The following is a 7,238-nucleotide window of genomic DNA, read 5'->3' on the forward strand; positions in this document are numbered from 1 at the left end:
AGAGGAATGTCGTTACACGTACTGCCAAATGCATTGAGGTTGACGGACATCATTTTGAGCATTTATTGCATTAGTGTGGTGTTTACAGGTAATCAGGTTGTAACAGCATTCGTTCTCAGAAATCATAAGTTCACAAAGGTACATGTATCACATTGGAACATCCGAAATAAAATGTTCAAACGTACCTACGTTCTGTATTTCAATTTAAAAAACCTACCTGTTACCAACTGTTTGTCTAAAACTGTGAGCCATATGTTTGTGACTATTAAAGCGCCATCTATCACAAAGCGAAAAAAGTGGTCCAACTAAAACATTCATATTTCCTTACATACTACACGAATATGTGACAAAAATTGGGTTCCCATTTTAAAACACGGAGTTGATATCCATTTGACCTATGGCAGGGCCATCTAACAGGCCAACCATAGCGCCATCTGGTTTCCCCCTTCAAGCTAGACAAGTTTCGTTCTTTGTAGTTTTTTCATTTGACACTTATTTCGTGAGATATTTGGCCCGGTCACTATCAATGGACCACCTTGTATTTCGCCGGATAAGACTGTAAATAACCAAACACCTGGTGTCCCTGTCTGCGAAGCGCCATCTGAAATGCGTTTTGGAACGTTTTGGCGTTCCGTTCCGTCAAGAGTGTAAAGTGAATGTGCCGTACCTAGGGTGTGTAAGGCGGAGTTGAAGAGAGCGTCCAAATGCGAAATGTCGATGTTCGGTAAACATCGAGGTTTCGTCTGTAAATATCGACGTTAACATCGTCGTTTTGAATGACGATACATGGCTGATGCACCGAGAAGTCCATAAACATCGACAGCGCTCAACGATGGATCGTTCGTTCCGTTCGTGGATGCTCGGACGCTGACGCGTCGAGTCTCGTAATTCGTGCAGTGCTACATTTATTGCTGTCTTCGTGATTTTTGTGTGTTTGAAACAGTACGTGAGTAAAACTGAAGTTCACAAGATTATCATTTATTTCAAATAGTTTCTATTGAATTATGCACTGCAGCAACTAAACATACGGAAAAAGGTTCAGGTATCATCACAGATAAAGACAGGACCGTTATGAAGGTCAGTAGTAGGACTGTGACATTTCTAAAAATAACGGCAATCCGATACAGTATATCCACATTTAAGAAATTGTCGTTATCGGCCCTCGATGTATCACAAAAATAGACGAAAAACTACTATGTGATGAAAAGCATCCGGACACTGCCAAAAACATACGTTTTTCATATTAGGTGCATTGTTCTGCCAGGTACTCAATGTCAGCGACCTCAGTAATCATTAGACATCGTTAGAGAGCAGAATGGGGCTCTCTGCGGAAGTCACAGACTTCGAACGTGGTCAGATGGTTGGGTGTAGTTGCGTCATACGTCTGTACGGGAGATTTCCACACTCCTCAACATCCCTAGGTCCACTGTTACCGATGTGATAATGAAGTGGAGACGTACAGCACAAAAGCGTACAGGTCGACGTCGTCTGTAAAAAAAAAAAGAAAAAAAAAGCTCAAATAGCTCTAAGCACTATGGCACTTAACATCTGTGGTCATCAGTCCCCTAGAACTTAGAACTACCTAAACCTAACTAACCTAAGGACCTCACACAGATCCATGCCCGAGGCAGGATTCGAACCTGCGACCGTAGCAGCAGCGCGGCTCCGGACTGAAGCGCCTATAACCGCTCGGCCACAGCGGCCGGCCTCCTCTGTTATGTGACAGAGACGGCTAACAGTTGAAGAGGGTCGTAATGTGTAATAGGCAGACATCTATCCAGACCATCACACGGGAATTCCAAACTGCATCAGAATCCACTGCAGGTACTACGACAGTTAGGCGGGAGGTGAGAGAACTTCGATTTCATGGTCGAGCGGCTGCTCATAAGTCAAACATCGCACCGGCAAATGCCAAACGACGAGTCGCTTGGCGTAAGGAGCGTAAACATTGGACGATTGAACAGTGGAAAGACGTTGTGTGGAGTGACGAATCACGGTACAAAAAAAATGTGGCGATACAATGGCAGGGTGTGGGTATGGCGAATGCCCGGTGAACGTCATCTGCCAGTGTGTGTAGTGCCGACAGTAAAATTCGGAGGCGGTGGTGTTATGGTGTGGTCGTGTTTTTCATGGAGTGGGCTTGCACCCCTTGTTATTTTATGTGGCACTATCACAGCTCAGACTTACATTGATGTTTTCAGCACCTTCTGGTTTCCCACTAATGAAGAGCAGTTTGGGGATGGCGATTGCATCTTTCAACAAGATCGAGCATCTGCTCATAATGCACGGCCTGTGGTTACACGACAATAACATTCCTGTAAAGGACTCGCCTGCACAGTCCTGACCTAAATCCTTTAGAACACCTTTGCGGTGTTTTGGAACGCCGACTTGGTGCAGTGCCTCACCGACCTACATCCATACTTCTCCTCAGTGCAGCAATCCGTGAAGAATGGGCTGCCATTCCCCAAGAAACCTTCCAGCACCTGATTGAACGTATCACGCGAGAATGGAAGCTGTCATCAGGGCTAAGGGTGCGCCAACACCATACTGAATTCCAGCATTATCGATGCAGGCCGCCACGGTCAGTCATTTTCAGCCAGGTGTCCGGATAGTTTTGATCACATAGTGCACATATCGAAATTTTTGGGAAAGTGAAAATAAGGTTCAGATTTACCTGCCGTCTCCTCTTGCACCAATAGAAAGAGACCATGTTGAAATATTGGAGAGTATGAAGTCAGTTTTCTCAAAATCTTCCAAACGTGAATCTTTACATTGTCGCCAAATCTATGCTATGCGACCACTTATTCTCGGAGACTCTGGCGAGTGTCAGACAGCAAAAAATAGATTTCTAAGGGCTAAATTATCCAAGCTCCTTTTCCTAAATTCTGTAATAAAATTCTTAAATTCAAAGAAATAAAAGCATAAAAATTTATTTTCCTTACAAGATCCATTATATTCAGTTTTATAATCTTACTTATATGGAGACAGCAGGCCCACATCTAGGGTGGAGGTGGGGGTGGGGGGCAAACCGGGGTATCTGCCCCGGACAGCAATTTCAGGGGTCGTCAAATTCATATTCTTGAAGAAAAAAACCCTTGTTTCATGGAGCGCATAGCATCCAGCGCGCTTGATTTATCGATTCTTCATACGATTTTGAAATGCATCCCTGTTCGTTCTAGGACATTTTTGATCACATTCCAGGTTGATTTCTGAACGAATCATAAGTTGATTTTTGAATGCGTACATGATGTCTCTGCCAGGCCAATCCCCATCGCACCTACAAATAAAAAACTATCCCGCAGATAAAAGGGGACGGGGCTATATGAGCTAAGGCGAATAAACCAGAACTGTTGAATGTCAATCTCTGTTTGTATACGTGGTTCATTGGGTGTGCGAATGATAAGCGTTGTTATAATTATCAGCGAAATTCACAGGTTCAACTACCAGAGTGGAAACAAACGACTAACAGGAATAACAGGTAAGAAAGATTACATGTTATCTGCAGGGTGAAGAATGAAAATGAAATATTGAAAGAAAATTTTTACCAGATCGCTACACTACTACGGTCTAGTTGTACAGTCCCCGGTTAGCAGTCGTTTAATTCTATTCTCGGAATAGCGCGAAAAGCGCGTTGTACGAACATATAATAACGCCTAACCAAACGCGAGATAACTAAACCGATGTTTCTGGAAGTGTTAGTGCAGTTAAGAAGAGAAAAAGATTTGACAATGGCACGAATAGTTGCAGAATTAGTGACGACAAGATTGTGTGTTAGAACTAGGAAGGAGAAGATACGGGGACATCACACAAGTTATATGGAATAATATGACGATTCCAAATTTATATAAAAATTTCGTGCTGCTACTACTTTTAGATTTGATGCTTGAGAAACTGGAGCATAAGAGCGAAATATAAAACTATTTTCTAACATAAAACTTTTTGCTCGTGCCGGTCGGAGTGTCCGAGCGGTTCTAGGCGCTACAGTCTGCAACCGTGCGAGCGCTACGGTCGCAGGTTCGAATCCTGCCTCGGGCATGGATGTGTTTGATGTCCTTAGGTTAGTTAGGTTTAAGTAGTTCTAAGTTCTAGGGGACTGATGACCACAGCAGATAAGTCCCTTAGTGCTCAGAGCCATTTGAACCATTTTTTTTTTCCTTGTAGTAAGCCTAATAGAGTTTGATATTGGTACTTCGAGCATTATATTCTGTCGAGTATTTACGTAAATCAGGCGAATAAAAATAAACATTTGTGCCAAAACAGTCTAGCTTATTCTGCATATGTAACACTTGCTGCAGTATTAGAAAGGCCTATTTGGTTTTATGAATGACAAAACAAACGTAATCAAATCGAGAAACCACACCAGTCTAGGGTACTACTGGTATTAACAGCTATTTCAGTATCAGGCAACGAACGACATTTTGATTTCTCACATAGCAAACCGTTTGACGAAATCTGACGAGGTAATGGATTCTTCCGCAGAAAGGAAAGCACGCTGCGTAAAGCTGTAGCAAGAAAAAAATGCTGGGACATAAGGATGTAGAAATGTGTACTATCTTGCTTGTCTCTTGTCTTTACTGCTTTTACGTTTGCCCGATTTAATTTTAAGTCGCACAAAACAGAAAGCTATTATCTAATAGCCAATAAAGAGTGCAAATTTTCTGAACAATTCTTACTCTCCCAGTCACAAACAATCCCATCCAGTATAATTGTGAGTTTTTCTTAAGGGGGGGGCGGATGGGATGTCACACCAGCCGAGAGGAAGCAGCAGGACGTTTTAATTTCCGCCGCGCGGGATTAGCCGAGCGGTCTCAGGCGCTGCAGTCATGGGCTGTGCGGCTGGTCCCGGCGGAGGTTCGAGTCCTCCGTCGGGCATGGGTGTGTGTGCTTGTCCATAGGATAATTTAGGTTAAGTGGTGTGTAAGCTTAGGGACTGATGACCTCAGCAGTTAAGTCCCATAATATTTCACACACACAATTTTAATTTCCACTGTTCGGAATATACGTTTGATGGCTTCTACGAGGGCTGTTCAATAAAGAATTATCATAACTTTTTTTTATAACATATCTTTACTCATCCTCATAATTCCGATGGTAATTCTCAAAGTAGTCTGCCATGAATGCGATGCACTTGTCCCAGTGTTTCTGCCAGTCTTCAGATACATGCTGGAAACGATTTTTTCAGAGCTCATTCAAAATCGCCTCCACAGACTGCGCCATTGCTTCTGATGATTGACAATGCCCCCCACGAAGGCGTTTCTTTATTTTGTTGTTGTTGTTGTTTTGGTCTTCAGTCCTGAGACTGGTTTCATGCAACTCTCCAAGCTACTCTATCCTGTGCAAGCTGCTTCATCTCCCAGTACTTACTGCAACCTACATCCTTCTGAATCTGTTTAGTGTATTCATCTCTTGGTCTCCCTCTACGATTTTTACCCTCCACGCTGCCCTCCAATGCTAAATTTGTGATCCCTTGATGCCTCAGAACATGTCCTACCAACCGGTCCCTTCTTCTTGTCAAGTTGTGCCACAAGCTCCTCTTCTCCCCAATTCTATTCAATACCTCCTCATTAGTTATGTGATCTACCCATCTAATCTTCAGCATTCTTCTGTAGCACCACATTTCGAAAGCTTCTATTCTCTTCTTGTCCAAACTATTTATCGTCCACGTTTCACTTCCATACATGGCTGCACTCCATACAAATACTTTCACAAACGACTTCCTGACACTTAAATCTATACTCAATGTTAACAAATTTCTCTTCTTCAGGAACGCTTTCCTTGCCATTGCCAGTCTACATTTTATATCTTCTCTACTTCGAGCGACATCAGTTATTTTGCTCCCCAAATAGCAAAACTCCTTTACTACTTAATAAGTGTCTCATTTCCTAATCTAATTCCCTCAGCATCACCCGACTTAATTCGACTACATTCCATTATCCTCATTTTTCTTTTGTTGATGTTCATCTTATATCGTCCTTTCAAGACACTGTCCATTCCGTTCAACTGCTCTTCCAAGTCCATTGCTGTCTCTGACAGATTTACTATGTCATCGGCGAACCTAAAAGTTTTTATTTCTTCTCCATGGATTTTAATTCCTACTCCGAGTTTTTCTTCGTTTCCTTTACTGCTCGCTCAATATACAGATTGAATAACATCGGGGAGAGGCTACAACCCTGTCTCACTCCTTTCCCAACCACTGCTTCCCTTTCATGCCCCTCGACTCTTATAACTGCCATCTGGTTTCTGTACAAATTGTAAATAGCCTTTCGCTCCCTGTATTTTACCCCTGCCACCTTCAGAATTTGAAAGAGAGTATACAAGTCAACATTGTCAAAAGCTTTCTCTAAGCCTATAAATGCTAGAAACGTAGGTTTGCCTTTCCTTAATCTAGCTTCTAGGATAAGTCGTAGGGTCAGTATTGCCTCACGTGTTCCAACATTCCTTGGAATCCAAACTGGTCTTCCTCGACGTCGGCTTATACCAGTTTTTCCATTCGTCTGTAAAGAATTCGCGTTAGTATTTTACACCCGTGACATATTAAACTGGTAGATCGGAAATTTTCACGTCTGTAAACACCTGCTTTCTTTGGGATTGGAATTACTATATTCTTCTTGAAGCCTGAAGGTTTTCGCCTGTCTCATACATCTTGCTCACCAGATGGTAGAGCTTTGTCAGGACTGGCTCTCCTAAGGCTGTTATTAGTTCTAATGGAATGTTGTCTACTCCCGGGGCCTTGTTTCGACTCAGCTCTTTCAGTGCTCTGTCAAACTCTTCACGCAGTATCGTATCTCCCATTTCATCTTCATCTACATCCTCTTCCATTTCCATAATATTGTCCTCAAGTTCATCGCCCTTGTATAGACCCTCTATATAGTCCTTCCACCTTTCTGCTTTCCCTTCTTTGCTTAGAACTGGGTTTCCATCTGAGCTCTTGATATTCATACAAGTGATTCTCTTTTCTCCAAAGGTCTCTTTAATTTTCCTGTAGGCAGTATCTATCTTACCCCTAGTGAGATAAGCCTCTACATCCTTACATTTGTCCTCTAGCCATCTCTGCTTAGCCATTTTGCGCTTCCTGTCGATCTCATTTTTGAGACGTTTCTATTCCTGTTTGCCTGCTTCACTTACTGCACTTTTATATTTTCTCCTTTCATCAATTAAATTCAATATTTCTTCCGTTACCCAAGGATTTCTACTAGCCCTCGTCTTTTTATCTACTTGATCCTCTGCTGCCTTCACTA

Source organism: Schistocerca americana, chromosome 11, assembly GCF_021461395.2.
Source record: "Schistocerca americana isolate TAMUIC-IGC-003095 chromosome 11, iqSchAmer2.1, whole genome shotgun sequence".
NCBI classification, from domain to species: Eukaryota; Metazoa; Arthropoda; class Insecta; order Orthoptera; family Acrididae; genus Schistocerca; species Schistocerca americana.